A 17,441-nucleotide genomic window follows, 5' to 3' on the forward strand; every position below is an offset into this window, starting at 1 on the left:
AATTTTTTGGGGGTAATTTGATTTGTGATGATTATTTTGATTTCAAAATGTGAATGAATGTCGTTTGACTACTGTAAAAAAACCAGCCTCGAAATTTGTATTATTCGTTCAAATGTGGTATAGCACTGTTCATTATCTTAATGCCTTTGATTTCGCTTAAAATTGACAATCTATCTATCCATCTATCCATCCATCTATCTATCTATCTATCTAATCTAATCTAATCTAATAATAATAATAAACGCCAACAATTATTCTTCCATAAAGAAAACTTAAAGTGGGCAATTTTTATTTAATTTAATTAATTAATTTATTTATTTTTGGTGGGTCACATTTTATGTTTTTTTTAAACAACCAAAATGGGCCAGAGGTCATTACGTATTAAAAATAAAATAAAACAAACGGTAAAATTGTATTTGTATAATTGTTTGTCTTGTAAAAATAAGCAATCATTTGGCCAAGCAGTCCTGCAATTCTGCACAATACAGAACAGCTCGCTAGAAAACGCTCTTCTCTCTCCCAAAACAGTTTAGCTATGTATGATGTGTCAAAACTAAATTCTGTTCTCATAGTAAATGCATCATCCCTTTTGCATTGTGCAAATGCTTGGATGTTTTGTCACTATGGCAGAGGTCTAGCTAACCGAAGGCAATGAACTGAGAAAACAAAAACAAAAAAAGACTTCATAGTTAGAGGTAAGAGCAGTCTCCTCGGTTTGACGTTACACGCTGCACTCATATTGCCAAGGAAATGTTTATTTAATTTTTATTCTCACACATAAAGTAACTTCCACACATTACTGTAGAGAACATTGTGTGTGTGTGTGTGGGGGGGGGGGGGCATATACAGTATTTTGTACATGCATAAAACATGGCCACAAATAAAACAAAAAATAAAATAAAAATGATATCAAGCCTACAGTGCTGTCAATCAAGTTTCACATCTACAGCAAGACTTACATTGGTCGCTGCCGTCACCCTGCCTCTCCCGGCTGCCAGCCACCCTCATCCTCCTCGTGCTGGTCTCTGTTTGGTCAGGCCATACATTTTCATCCACACACAAGTTCCAATTTCATCTGACTGTTATGAAATGATCAAATCCTCCAAGGAATTCATACATAGTGTTCTAGAGTTCATAGCATTGTGTTCTTGACTCATTTTGACAATTAAACAGAATATTGTACATAAATCATGCTGACAAGGTTCGGAGAAAACGAACAAACATTAGATTGAGAATCATCATCATATTTCTTTGGAAAACGTGCTGAATATGGGCTCATTGTGCCAACTGTTTTTGCAAAGATGCACCGAGACACTCCAGACATTTGCAAATGGATGACATGAGTCAGAGATGAACCATTGCAAGATGCTTTGGGTAAAATTCTGAAAACATTTTCAGAATGTCATTTCTCGTTAAAAAAAAGAAATCAATGGAGGAAACCTCAAAGTTCATTTACCATTTATTTCGATGAGTTAATTTTTTTTAAACATAATTTTAGTTAACCAATTTGAGGAATGAAAACAGCTAAATAATACTAATCTTGCAAAAGTAGTAGTACTGTAGCGCAAAACCATTTCAGCAGAGTATAAAATACAAATGAGAGTAAAAAGTAACTGATTTTTAAATAATGGACTAGGAAAGAACATTTTCTGCAAAATTTCATACCACAAGCTTAAAAAAGATCCCCTAATAAAAAAAAAAACATAGCCTATATAGAGAGGAAGTGAATGAAAATGTACACAGAAAAGGGCATGGGGTAAAAAAAAAATCCACCAATAGAAACTCAAACACACAACTATCTTTTAAAATGAAAGGAATTGCCATTTTTAGTGACATGTTTAAAAAAAACACTCTTCACAATAGTGTGCTATGATAACTAATGGAATGTAAATAATTAAACTGTTTATATACCAAGATTTTATGACATTATGCTTCTTCTTCTTCCGGTGTGTGCACATTAGCCAGCAGGGGGCAGTATAATACTTAACACAGAAAACACATGAAAAAGTCAGTCAGCAGCAGTAGTATTTTCTTCACAGAGGATAAAGAATATATGCTTGTGAGTGGTACTATATTGTCTGTGTACATGTGTTGCTGCATCATGTGCGTTGAAATCCTAGTGGAGGATGTATGGTTGAAAAGTCACCTCGTGTCGGCTGCAGCTCACCTGTCAATACTTTATTTTGAGAATCATCAACAGTTGTATCCTCTGCCACAAAATCCGGCAAGCATTATTTTCTTTGTTGAAATAACTCTCAACACAATTAATTGACTTGCCACTTATGCCTGAAAATAAAGAGAATTGATGAACAAAATCATGTTGATGTCGTGCAGGTTACTGCAGGTTGAAGCTAAATGATATTTTAAATGCTAAAACATGTTTACCATTTTACCTGAAAAACTATAGCAAAGCACATGCTTAGTTCTTGATTAGGATGTTAAATTATTTAATTCAGTGATTCTTATATAATGTCCCCAAACGATTTATGAACTACAAATGTATATTTGATCAAATATCTATGCCAGCTATGTAGTGACAGGCAGAATATGCCACCAGATGTCACGAAACCCATGGATCCACTTTGTGTGACATTGTATTTCTAAAATGTAAAATGTTTGCCTTGGCTCGACAAAATTATGTCCAGCGAGAGAGTGGGCGTAAACATACTTATAGAAAGATGAACATTCTTCAAATGATCAATTGAAAGAGTCCACATTAAAGCACTGCAGTAGCAATTTTTTTCCCTTCTCATGAATTGAACAAAAGTGGAAAAGTCACTTAAATATTTGCTTGCCATAATTTTCAACAATTTTATTTCAAATGCAACTTACTGTGGTCTCTTGTTTTTATTTTATGTTATTTTATTGTATGGCAAGTTGGCTTGTCTGATGAATGTGGGTCATTTCAGAATTGGAGGACCTTTTTCCCCTCTAAATCCTCTCTTTGGTTTTCAGCTGTACTAGTGTGTGTCACTTAAACCAACTCTATCCTACGCCTCATATTAATTTTCACAAAACAAATTTGCCTTTTAGTATACAGCTAAGTTTGGTCTTGATCAGTTGGTATAGTGGTAAAGTTAACATAGCTATCAAAAAACTCTCTAATGTTCACATTTATTAGCATCTCTGGTACTGTAAGTAGAGACAAATTAAATTAGTATTTAATAAAAAATTCCCACTTTTTTTTTCATTGTAAAGGAATTCTTAAGATATATTTTTGAAACTTTTTTTGCAGGGTCACTCAAAACATCTCGTGTGAGTTGAGCTGCCATCCACCGGCAGAAGGATTTCATCCGTCTTGGTGATGTCAGCATCCATGAATCAATTCTGGCTTCAGCGTGAGTCACGCACGCGCGCGCGCGCGTGTGTGTGGACTCACAAGCCCAACAGAGCCATTACTCATTACTTGATTCCCAAAGATGACACCTCGGTGGAGGAAAACAATAAAAAATGAATGCTAGAAAGTGGCAAGGCAGGGCCTCTCATAGATGGCGCTAAATAAAGTGAATATGTAATGTGAAACGGTGTGAAGACGCCAAAATGGCGTCTGAGTCAAAGGTGAGAATAATGCTTTTATACAATGGCGGGAAGGCAAGCGAGGATTTATTTATGCGCGCCTCAGCGCACATGTGCGGCATCTCTGTGGAGGTGCAAAAACAAAAGGCGACCTGCTGCATCTTCAAATACCTCCAGGATGAATTGTGTCAATCACGGGAGGGCTCTTCTTACCTCGGGTGAGAGCTAAAATGCGTCTCGGCGGCCGTCCTTCTGCTGTGCCGAGCTTTAACAGCTGACACCTCCGGAGAGAAGAATGCTGTTTTTTTAATGGCCTCGTCCTTTAAGTCGCACTCAGATCCGCTTTAAAGGAGGATAACGATAGTGGACGTTAGCCACGTCCCATTGCCTTTCCTTTCTTTGCCCTTACATGCAACAAGTTCCTTCTGAAATCGCTTCTCGGAGTGTGAATGCACTTGCCAGTTGCCACTGGGGCTGAACAATTAATCAAATTCGAATTGCCATCACAGCGTGGTAGCACGTGTGTGTATGTGTATGTGTATGTGTGTGTGTGTGTGTGTGTGTGCGTGCGTGGTGGGGGGAGGGGGGGTGTACTAATTCAATTGTGCTTGGCCATAGGCTTTGTTTTATATCTTATTTATTTGTCTTGGTAAGTTCAGTGTTGAAGTGCAGTCCTCATGTTTATACATCATTGCTTATTGAAACATGAAAGGTTCCTTTTTTGCATTATTGCTGTAGTCTGATTTATGACGTAATATTTTAAGGTCGATGCCACACTGTTTGGTATATTTTGTGACGTTTTCGTAGTGAATGGTTAAAGGACTGCAAGTCAAAGTGCTAAGTACGTTAATTGACAACTTGAAGTAAATGAATGAAGATGAAGATGAATTCATGCATCGTTTGCCTTTATTGTTGCGTAAGCCTAAAAACTACACTCATGTATAAGTCTGATATTGTTGATTGTAATACAGATTAATTAATTGCTTGTGTATATTAAAAAAATCATGTAAAACAATCGCAATATGGATATATATTTACTGTACATTATTTTCAAATTATTCAACCCACTTTAATTCTAATTGTTCTTTCTTTTGGTCAAGATTGAAAACAAGAGGTACAGAAATACTCACTTACATATAAGATATTTGTGTAAAAAAAGTACTCAGTACTGAAGTAAAAGTAAAAAAGCACAGACTGTGAAATGTACTTAAGTACAAAATAAATAAATAATTTTCTTTCAATTATGTGCAACTCCTACTTTGACTGAGTTAGTGCAACAAGAAAAAAAAATCTTTGTGACAACGAGCAATGAAAATTGAAAGATTACACCTTAGTTAGTTTTTTTTTTTTTATGAGGCAAAAAAAAAATCCGGTTTTTAGGCTTTAGGCATTTGCCACAAAGTACACAGAGCTGAAATTTCTACATGAGTATCTGCCCTTTGTTGCTTTCCACTGCGTTGTTGCTATTGGCCACCCAATCACTTCCTGATTTGAGAACATTTTGAAAAATTTACCCAGAATGGGAGAACAAAAAAAGCCAGCAGAATGCACCAAAACACACATAAACACCTTCACTTGCACCCGAGATGATTCTGGCCGGCCAAGCATGGCACGGGCGGCAAATACAAACCTTCAATACAAAAGGACAAATACGTGCTTGGCGCACAAAAAGCTTCCCTGTTGAAGGCGTGGCACCATCACGCCGACGTGAATGGCCGCTGTTTTCTAAACACACCAAAACAGACAAATAGCAACGCACACAAGAGCCATTGAGTGCAGGGAAGGAGGGCCCTTCCACAATAACCTGAGAGGAAACGCTCTGAAAGGGGGGAGCGGTCGGGGGGCCCCTTTCACAGGTAGGGACCCCTGCAAGGCATCTTATTGTGCACACGGGGCGAAATGGAAGACGGCGCGCACAAAGGCCGCAATTGACACGCAAAAGGTGTCAGGCAAAGACACGTTGGCCATTCTCTCCTGATGGCCGCTAATTACCGCCAAAGGGAGGAAGGGACGGGAAGCTCCTTCATTAGAGCAGCAGCTGGGCCGTGTGACACTCTCATGTGGGGACGAGTGTGGCGCTTTTGTTCCGTGTGTGTGTGAACATCTTGGATGGACGGATTTGGGATTGGACAGCAGTGGACCGTCATATTTGATTTAGCGTATTTGGCGGAGCCGTATCCATCGAATCTGCCCAGGACCTTCACACTGCTAAGTAGGATAAATTGTATTTCATAATTCCTAAATGTGAACTCAATTGCAAAATCCACCGCTATTATTTGTAACCCTGGCCCAGATGATGTCGAGTACGTGCAACACTTTTGTGCAGTTGTGATTTGTATGAAAATGGGTGGCGAGTGAAAACAGACAGTCAAGCTCTTCATCCTGTCTCACTGCATCATCTCTTCTGTCCCGCGCGTGCATCTCCTCCACCTTGCGTTTGGCCGCAAGCGACGCTGGCTTCCGACGGCACGCCCTGTCACGCCGGGCCGTCCGTAGGTGCCAACGTATGACAAAACACGAGGTGCCACGCCATCACACCTGGTCGGCCAAGACGTCTGCGGGCCCTCAACCGTCTCCAAACATGCACGCACACCCACAAGAGAGACAATGTTATCGTTTTGGTTTCCTGTGATTGGGTGGCAAATACCCCGAGGCCCTAATTACTGGAAGAAATGATGGATGGATGCTTGTTTGTCTTGATGTGCCCAGTGATTGGCTTTAATATTACTAGGACTACTTTGGGGGCAAACAAAAATGGGTCTAAATATTGGAGCCCTCCCTTCTCAAAGGGATACTTGACTCATTGCGCCATTTTCAACAGTAAGAAGATACTCTTTTGATAACTTTTCATGAACAATACCTTTAGAAACTAATTTAGCTACTTGCGGTCGACTGAAAATGACATAATGTGCTGAGGAAGCAGGTAACAACCGATCATGGCTCAGTTTGCTGACCAAACCCAGAAAACAGGTGAGCCATGATTGGTTGTTAGCTACTTCCTTATTACAAGTGATGTCATCTTCAGTCAACAGCAAGTGGAAAAATATGTATTTTTAAAGGTATTAACGGCTCATTGAGTCAAGTATCCCTTTAAGCCTGACTAGTTAATGAGCTCAATCAGAGACCATGATCTTAATGTGATTTGGTTTAAACAAAATGAGTTTTGAGCGCTAAATGAGGCATCTCCCGTCCTTTTTTGTTTTTTTTTACCTCGAGCGGGGTTTCATACCCATCGCCTCCGGTGCGGCAGCTCAACATTTGTCACTCAGCTAAAGTTCTGGGCCACCGTCACAGCCAGTGCACAGGTTTGCCAGCCACGGTAAATGTTGCAGTGCACTCCGCCTCCCATTTGCCGCACAACGAAAAACTGACAATTTCAAACCCGCCCGAACGCCCAGAAAGAAGGCAATAAAGTGAATATCTCCCTGTAAAACAGCCTAATTCTTCTCAAAATCAAGCTAGCAATAGCAATGGCAAACACCATGTAAAGTGAAACAGCCAGTTCATCAAAGCACATCCACAAAGTTCTTTACCATTCTTTGTGAAAAGTACGAATAATTCTCTGTCCTTTACTTTGTTGAAGATGCGTGAACACACATCGCTTCGCGGTCAGGGCTGGGAAAAGCACAGTAGCGGTGTGCCTTCAGGAGGATAATTTTTGCAAATTTTTGCCTGCAGGCCAGACAAAGTCATGAGTCATTTTTAATTGAGGTATGAAAATCACCAAATAATGTCACTTTTAAACCTATAGGTAGTTGTGGCTTTCTGAAATTAAAGAAATAATTAAAATAAATAGAAAAAGCCAAACGGTTTCAACTTTCATTTCAGCCTGGGGCAGGCAGTGCCTACCTTGCCTATAATGACCGCATGTCACTGCTTAGCACCCTTTCTTGCTGACATAGTGCTACTGTATCTGTATGTTCTATCTCAAAAGATATGTTCACAATACATGGGTCTTTTGGTGACTAAGAGCTGAAAAGGACCCCAGAGATTCTAGACTGTACTCCGGGAAGCCCTGCCCGCCAAAATGAGAGAGGCTACCATAGTAAAAATGTCAGTCTTGACTGATGACTTATGTTGATACTCTAGCATGACTTCATCTGAGGCTGCGGCAAGATCTTTGGTGGACCACTTTCCTGGAGGTGTTGCCGCAGAGGATTCTGCACCAAGAACCACGTTCCCACGGAATCTATCTGCGGTGCTTCATCTCGGGTGCCATTGTCACTCTACTTTATCAAATGTAGGCCTATTAAGCCCTTTGAGACTCTGATTACGGGCTATTGGAATAAACTTGACTTGAAATGGTCAGCTACAAGCCCAAAAAGTCACTCATGCCATCTCTGCTGCCTCGGAGGGGTAAGCACACTAAGTATTTGTACATTGTTCCCCCCCAAGACCGCATTCAGCTACAGGTGCCCTCTGGGAGGCACCGGTGTCTCCAGGCACAGACACAGGCACATGTGGCTCGTAACACAAGTGACACCACGATGCCGTCTGGTGTTAAAGCACGTGACCATCCAGATCTTTGAAGGCGTGAAAAAAACTCACCTGCACCAGCTCAGCAATGGCTGTGTGATTGGATTAACTGGGCCTTAAACAGCTGACTGGAAGGCTACCCCATCAAGGGTCAACGGGAGGCCACCGGGGTCGGCTCGATGATAGACGCCAATCGTGTCGTTTAGCTTGACGGCGGCGGACGGGATCCGTATTCTCAGGAAGTGGCGGAGGAGGAGGCCGGAGAGAGACGAGAGATGCTTTTTGACAGCGCCGCCTCGCAGACACGGCTGGCCCCCCGTTGACTCCACTGTACCATTCACACACTCATACACTACTTGGGAATCCTCCTGGCCACACGCTATTCTTACATTATCCACTACTCCAGCAAATATTTGGTCATTATTGTTCAACTGTGTTTATGTTACCTGTAGTTCCTTGAAAGTGAGTCTTATATAACTGTCAGCTTTCATTTATGTTGCACTTTGTTTGCTTGAAACTGACTGAATGGTGTGCGATATGCTAACCACAAGGTCAGTTCCGTTCTATTCTAAACTACGAAGAGGAGAATTACTTGGCTATTATAGTTGACAATGTTAAGTGAAATAGTTATTTTTAAATCAAGTTGACAGCTAAGCGCATATTCCACACAAAAAGACGGAGCACAGTAGCAGACGGCATTTCTGGGTTTGGCATTTTTGTACATATAATTTTTTTTTGTGTTCTGAAATATTAAACACTTTTTTTTTTATGCAAAGTATAAAAAAATATATGAAAGTGTTATCCACACTTTAGAGAGACGGCCAAAATGGCTGAATATTTAACGTTGACGACCGCTGGTCAGGATGAATGGAGTTCTGGCTGGTTAGGATAATGCGTGCAATAGCATGCTCGATCATTTAGAAGTCCAGTTTTTGACACGTGTCTTCACAAAATTCAAAATCATTCAATGCGCTTGTTTTGTTTCTTTGTGCTCTATTCAATCTATATATGTTTTTACAGTTCTCATTTGGATAGCCAAAGCTTGTTGGAGATATTTGAGAGTACGTTCAGTATAAAGGCTACGCATAGTATTTTCAAATATATGTAAAACAAGAATTATTCCACCGCCTATTTGTAAAAAAAGAAAAGAAAATCAATTCTCACAATTATTGCTGGGTTTTGTACCCCAGTCAGCTCTGTAGGTGTCACTCTAACTCTGCCGCCTGCCACCTGTTGCCTCCATTCCGGACTGCAAAGACAGACCCAATCCGAGCAAATCATGTACACACAAAAAATAAATAAATAAATAAATAAAAAATAATGCATTTTGTCCTTGTTGGCTGGTTGGTTGGCTTGTCTGCTAGTAAAGATGGCACCCCCGCACACACACACACACACACACACACACACACACACACACACACACACACACACACACACACACACACACACACACACACACACACACACACACACACACACACACACGGGTAAACATTTGACATGCTAAGAAAGGCTTTACTTAATTTGCATGACATGACATGTCTAAAAGCGAAATTGTAGAGTATCTTCATTTCCAAGCATTTCTCTTGGCTCCACTACTTCCACTTGATGAATGTGGGCGTTAGAGTTTTCTGTCCAATCGGATTTCACCGTGTGTGTAATGCCATGTCAAAATCATCAGAAATTTCAATGTATACGTAAAACAGACACCAAAATATTGACTATATTCTGAATTGCTCCAGATGATGCACATTGTACCGTTGCATACGGTTACACATGATTGCATCATGTCAGTGGCAGTTCGAGCTTAAAAAGCGCATTGTGCAACCCCCCAAACAGTGACGTTTCCTTCAAATACAGCATGCATGTAAATGAACATGCTGTTACAGGATGAATACAGGAATATGATCATGAAACAATCAGTAATACAGAGGGTTCATGTAAATGCACAGTTACTGTTAAACTTTCAGTACAGCTACACGCTACCACAAAAACCTTTTCCAAGAATTGACCGTGTTTGAACCAAAAAAAAGTCGACAACATTGCGAATTGTAATTGCCAACAATGAAAGATGTCATACTTCCTTGACATCGATAACCTCTCGCTTAATTAGCAAAATCCTCATATTGTATGTCTTTACAAGAGGTACAGTGTACACACATCAATGATTTACGTGGAGGGTCGGAGTGGGACTCTTTTTTTAGTCCTGGACTTTCATGACAGACCCACTTAAAGTTTTCATGAAAATAATACTTTTGCCCTAATCTACAGTACAATAGATTAGCATTCACTCCAACAGACACTCACATTGTTTGATCCAAAATCAAATGTGTTTACAAGTTCACCATCAGTGTTATTTGAACAAGTAGGAGATGACCAATAGTTGAAATGGACAAAAGGACCAATAGGCGATATAGAATACGACACTTGACGCTCAACAAGGTAGATTTACGTTTCAAATGATAAGTCAGCAAAATGAAGGCAGCTTACTCAGCACTTCCTGTTACATTAGCGCTGTTATTTCAAACTTATTCACACCAATTCAGACAGAAGCTAACCGAGATAGCACGGAGGCTTTCTCAACATGCTAACTTGGAGTTCCATGTGTTATTTTGTACAGATAGGTTGTATTTAAAAAGGTCTTGGTATTAAATTATTGCTACTTTTGGTATTAAATTATTGGAAATGAATGACTCTTGACCACTCGGATCTCAAACATTCTTTTGTCTTCATTTTATGCACTTTTCATCTCGCTCCCTCCTCCTCGTCATCCTCCCTGAGCAGCTGCTGGGGCCCCGCCATTAGCCGTGACATGCGGAGGTGCTGATTCTGAAAAGGTGGTGACCCTCGCAGTGGGTTTCGCCAGGGCTTAGTCGCGCAACTCTCACGTCTCGGTCCTCCCGAAGTGCCCGGCCGACACAAATTCATACTCCGCGATGGCAGCCCCTCCCTCGTTGCCACCGTGTGTGCGATTATGAGCGTGCGTGCGTCTGATGTGCACACTGAGAATTGCTGGTTAATTGGGCTGCTGCGCAGCTGTGGGCTTGGGAAAGACCCTCTGCCTGCACGCCGGGTTCGCTCCGACCTCTTATCAGGGCTTTGGGAACGGGTACATGCCTGGAAGACTCAAAGCAGTTAACTGTGAGTTTACTGACAGTATCGAAGCAAGTCCAAGTAAGATCTGTGCTAATTTCCGTTAGCAGGCCTATAGCGCTTAGCATTATACGTTAGCTTTAAGTTAGAGGATGTTGTATGGTTTGGTTGAACATTTTGGTGTTTAATGCACAGGTAGTTGGAGCTTGAGTCAAGCTTGCTGCTCGTTGCATCACACCAGCTAGCTAGCAACAAACATTGACTGGCTAGCTAGTGCAGCTAAACATGTTTGCCGAGTCGCCCCAACAGTCAGTAATCATCACCTCCGTGGCGGCGATTGCCGGCGAATAAACTACACTTCTGAAAAGCATCGTTCTCATTAAGGGATGACATAAAGTAATTAACAGAAGATGAAGAAGTCATGCTAGTTGCTAAGATAAGCTAAGGATTGACACGTAGCCTAATGGTTTAATGCTTGAGGGAGTGGTTAGGGGCTTGCAGATGAAAGCCTTTTCTGGTTAACATTTATCTGGTGGATTGTAAAAAACATTTTGCTGCCAACTGATATTTTTGGGATGGCCAAGGCCGAGGCAGATTTGTAAACTTAATGAGAAACGAGCCAGGTTGCATCGAGGCACCTTTCCCTACCCTCCAAGTACTTTCGGGTCATCAGAAAAAGTCCAAAGCAGAAAGGAGAACTAGTGTGAGTCTGGAAATGCATCCTCCGTGCGTTGTAAACAGGGGTTGACTATATTTGTAAACAGCCTGCATCCACTTCTTTGGAGCGTACTTTTCATTCTCCTCGCTGACTTCCTCGCCTGTGCGCCCAACAGCCACCCCACCTCCCTGCTCGCCGCTCGCTGTAGTTGGCAACTTTTCAGGGCTGGCCTTTGTTGCGCGGACAAAGGGGGCCGCTGCCCTCTCACAGGCTATGTTACAGGCTGTCACATGAGGCGGACACTCTGGGACAGCCCTGCGTTATCTACTGTGACAACTCCGATTACTTCCACAGCCTCCCATCTGATCAGCACATCCAATTCAATTAGTGCCAATTAGTCCTGGTCTGCCCCCCTCCGCCCCTTCCCCCCTCTCCGCGCCTGCTGCGCCTCCCCTGAAAAGAGTTTTGAAGCAACTCGCTGGTGCCTCTCCTGCCTCCCCCCTCCAATTACCCTCACACACACACACACACACACACAATGAGTCATTCACACATTCTCTGGGACCGGATTCAAAGTGACACATCACACAAAATTCACAGTTTCTTGCACATGAGCCCTCCCAGGTCCGATCCGGCGACGACACACGGACGCACAATATGCTCGAGGGGAAACACGCAATAGCGACAGCTATCGATAGTCTACCGCAACCTTTATTGATACAGCCAATGTGATGAATTTACGCTACAATAGTGATCGGAGCTGGCCAAGATGCACAACGCTAAAGTAAAGAGTAAAGATGTTTCTGACCAAGAGAGATAAATTGGATCTCCCACCTGCGACTTTTAACAAAATCCAACTATTCCCGCCCCCTTAGCCCGACCAGTGGCCTTGATGGTATTCTCTAAGATTGATGGCACCACAGATGCCGAATGGCTACGGAGCGTCCCGACTCAAAACGCGAGCTGCGTCTTTGCCTCGGTCACCGACCTTTCATTTGCTCGCTGGCCAATCGGGAGTTGAGTTGACAAACAACCCAATGAAGACCTTGAGAAACAGACCAGTGAATAGTGTGCACCGATGTCAGCTTCCTCAGTTCCCCTCCCGCGTCCACCCTCCCTCTTGTTGTGGGTCTGCACACCTGGCCTTGGCAAATGAGGGCGAGCTGAAAGAAAAGGGGGGCAGGGGGCGGGGGAGGGGGAGGGGTGTTTGCCGCGGTGTTTCAGCATTCCGACGGAGCAAAAAGTTAATGATGGCTCTTTTGTGCCCTGAGAACGCCGGTGGCAGCACAAGTGTTACAGGGAATCACTGCCTGTGCCAGTGAGCAGCGACAAAAGGGGGCCAGCCACGAGCTGCGCCGAGTTTCCAGCATCTTGATATCGCTTACATCAGGGGTGTCAAAATTGTTTTCTGTTTGGAAGTTGAATGTCTCGTTACATCGGAGATAGATGTAACAAGAAAATCATACCAACAGTCAAATATAGCGGTGTTAGTGTGATGGTCCGGGGCTGCTTGGTTACTTCACGACCTGGACGAATTGCTCTGATTGATGGAAGCAGAAAGTCCTGAAGGTTCAGCCATCAGCTTTTGATTTCAAACTGAAGCACATTAGCAAGAAATCATCTGTCTTCAAAAAACAGAATGACGACTTGGGAGTAGCTTAGTCTTGAATCCAACTCAAATGTGCTTTAAAACCCTCCAATGTTGCTGATTTGGAATTGGAATAGTTTTGGCCAAGCCAAGAAAGAATAGGCTTTTTCTCACCACATCATTTCCCCCCCCCCCCCCATCATAAAAGCCACCCAAACACGCCCTCCTTCACTACAGGCCTTAATGCGTGCTGACAGCTTCCCTCCGTAATTGCTGATCACACCCAGATGGACGCTTGCTTCATTTGAGCCTGGCCAGCTCACAGGAAAAGGGGGGCAGAGGGGGTGCCGGCGGGGTGGGGGGGAGTGTGGCCGTCAATACGTGTGATTTGTTGGTTATAGATACAAGCGCAGTAAACACCCCGGCCCAGCTCGGCCCAGCTTTTGTTCACACGTCAGTTGAAAAACAGAGAGGCCTCCTTTTCGCGCCCCCACCCCGAACCAGCATCCCCACTTCTGCACGGCACTCTGTAGCGCCCTCTGTGTGTGTGAGCGTGCGTGGGTGCATATGAGTGTGTGTGTGTGAGCGAGCCAAGGGCGGGACCAGGAAGTGATTGTGTGTTGTGGGCCTTTTTTCCTTTTTGAAGGCAAAGAAGAGGGTAAAGATGCTAAGGTTAGAGGTTAGCATCCCGTTTGTTTTGTGTGTGGTCGTTGTGGATTTTTTTTGGGGTGACGGACTGACCCCCACCCCGCCAGCTACTAATGAGGCCAACCTACTGTGACCCTGAATGAAGGAGAAATGGAAAGCCTAGAAGTGCAACATTCTTTTTTTCTGATAGTTTTCATTTGCCGCCCCGTTTATTTTTTTCGCCGTTTTGCTCCCCGATTTGACTTGAGCAAGTGACACCTTCCAAACACACTTGCCACTTATAAAAATCGGCAATATGAAAAACTTGTTTCATAGCGTGTTAACCCGTCTATAGCGTTTCCCATTTTATGTTAGCATCAAGCTAGCAGACTTATGTTAGGCCAATGCTAATTGCAGTAATGCAGTGTTGAAAGTACAGTCGAGCCCCGTGGATTATTAGCGTTTTATTCAAATTATTCAGGGGTTTGTAAAAAGTAAAATCACATTTCCCCCAATAGATTTTAATGGGCATCAATCATATGCAAATGTTGGCTATTCTAGTAACATTTTTAAACGGCCAGTAGCTCGTTTTTTTTCCCCATGAGGTTGACCACATACGTCTGTTGCCATACCGGCAAATAAATGAAAATAAGTGGTCACGAAAAGAAAGATGTTTAGCCAATCTTTGCCTATTTCAGCTGTTGCCATGGAAACATAGTCAGACATTTAAAAAAAAAATAATAAAAGGCTGTTGATAAAGTGTGACGGAGAAAAACAATCAGTGGGATGGAAATTCATTCATGACTGATGAGTGTCTTCGACGCATTCCAGTGGAAGAAAACACAAACGTTTACCCGCACAAGGACATTATTGATGTTGGATACAATAGTTAAAGTATCTCTTTTTTTTCTCCCTAATGTTCAGACAAAACTGCCAATGGCACACTATCAATGTGTTATTTAAAAAGTTTGAGATGCCTGTGCTTCACATTACATTTGAATATTAAAAAAAATCATTGGGACATTGAGAAAACTGCAAATCAAGACATTTGCAGACTTGCTGTATTATATCACAGCAGACGTGTGATGAGCTTCTACGGGGGGAAAAAAGAGGCCGGCCAGCCTTGAATCGGCTAAATTGGCAACTCTGGGTCCTGAAAAGCAGGAGGCTTTGTGCAGAAGGGCAAAAACACAATGTGCAATATTGTGTGCACGCTGAACATTCATTCGGCACTTTGAAAGCTCAACAAATTAGAAAGTGCCACAAAAAGCGGCCGCCGTGGGTCAGGCTACAATTTTCACTCTAAATACCTGTTTGTGTCGAACCGCGCCGGGCCTTGACAAACACGATTCTGCCGTGTGCACATTGGCCTGAAAGTGCATCTTTTCAAATATTTTCATCAAGCAGGAAAATGCAAGGTTGCCGCCGCCGCGGCGCGACTCCACAAACCCTACAAAGGCCAACTGCTCAATGAAATGATGAAAGTCGCATTAGTAAATATTTGAATAGAAATGCTTTCTATTCACCGAGCCTCGTTTTTTCAAGCTGGAAGGCGCTTTGGGTCACAGGAATGCAGCCGGGAGTCTTTTTTTTTTCCAGCCGGCTCTTGTGAATGCTGTCAAAACAAACCGAAATCAGCGCGAGGGGCGGGGACGGCTCAAAGCCAACGCTGAGCTGACCACACCTACCGAGGTCACCTGGCAATTAACCTTTGACCTGGCCGTTTGAAGTCCCTTGCGAATGTTCTTTTATATAGCTATATAAATGTATGTGTATGTATATATATATATATATATAAATACGCACACATCTATCTATCTATCTATCTATGCTCACAAAAAAGATCAAAGCTGCCCAGCTCAACTTTGCTAGCGAGTACCTGGACAACACTGAAACTTTTTGGAAGTCCCTTCTGTGGACAGATGAGTCCAAAATTGAATTGTTTGGTCACAACTTAAACAGTCATGTTTGGTGAAAAGTCAACGCTGCATACCAGCAAAAGAACCTTCACCCTAGAGTGAAGCATGGGGGTGAGAATGTTCAATTCTGGGCTGGCTTTTCACCCTCGCGACCCGGACAACACATAATCCAGGGAATCATGAATTCAGAGGAATATTGTGAAATCCTGGAATATAACCTGAAGCCGTGCTTTGTGAAGTTACAGCCTGGTAGACGATGGATCATGCAACATGACAATAATACAAATCATTCCAGCAATACAACTCAGGAATGGCTGAAGAACAACAAGATTTATGTTCTGGATGTGCCCAGTTAAAATCCTGACTTAAATTCTTTCAAAATACTGTGGCGGGACTTGAAGCGGGCAGTTTATGCTAGGCGCCCATCCAACCTCTCTCAACCGGCTGCATTTTGCAAGGAAGAGTGGCAAAAATTCCCCCAAAGCAGATATGAAAGACTGATAAGTCACTAAAGAAAGTGTTTGGATGAAGTTCTCATTGCAAAAGGAGGTGCAATGTCCGATTAAATCAGAGGTTCACATACTTTTGCACCCATGAAATCTGAGTTTTTCTTAAATCAACAACTTTTGTTCAATAATGAATGACAATATGATCATTCTTTTTGTTCAAGTCAGCACTGTATATGTACAGTATGTCTGATCAGGAACTTCAGCACTTTTCCCAACAAGCCTCCCAAAAACGTGTTCCTTAATTTGGGGTTTCCTGCCCTTTTCTCCGCCTTCGCAATCCAACTAATCCAAAGCCTTGACCCTTGCGCACCTCCTTGAATGTCACATGACCATGCAGGTGTGGAGGGGTCTCTGCCCTAGCTGACCCCCAATTAGTGACCCTAATTAGTAGAGGCCTTCAGCACCCACCCGCTGGGAGGCTGAGCTGCTTTGGAGAAAGGGAGAGGACAGAGGGAAGCAGGAAGGTTGTGGGGGTTGGCGGGGTGGTAGTTGCATTCCGAAAGGGTTGCTGGCATTTCGAGCTGACCTGAACGTTGCGCTCTAAAGTGGGGAACACACTTACCGATTTTTAACATCTTGGGCCCGACCAGTCCAGATTTTTTTTAAGACGATGCTAATTCCAATATTTGGCAGGATACAATTTCGATAACTGACGAACCAGATAAAAAAACATTAAAAAAAACATGCATTTTCTGAACCGCTCATAAGAATGGGGAACTTTTGACCTGGGGCATTATGGGATGCCGTCAACTTGCCGATGTTACACTACATACGTTTTATCCTCCTTTCTCAGGGACAAGTCACATTTTGATTATGTGGACAACTCGCATGTTCTTATCAAACAGCCAACAATGGAAGAAGGAGAGCGATTTGCCTTTTCCTCACTATTTTTGAGTTGAGGTCAGTAACTTGTAATCAGGGTTGGGGGAATCCAGAAAGTAAAAACCCTGCCACAGATTGGCTTTAGTGCTTCAACTCGTCTCCACCTGTTGAGTAGAAGCACCTGTGGCTAAAGCCAAACTATTTCAGAGGCTTTACTTTCTGGACCTGGA

The sequence above is a fragment of the Leptonotus elevatus genome, chromosome 17 (assembly GCF_054856555.1).
Source record: "Leptonotus elevatus isolate MCC_2025b chromosome 17, RoL_Lele_1.0, whole genome shotgun sequence".
NCBI lineage: Eukaryota > Metazoa > Chordata > Actinopteri > Syngnathiformes > Syngnathidae > Leptonotus > Leptonotus elevatus.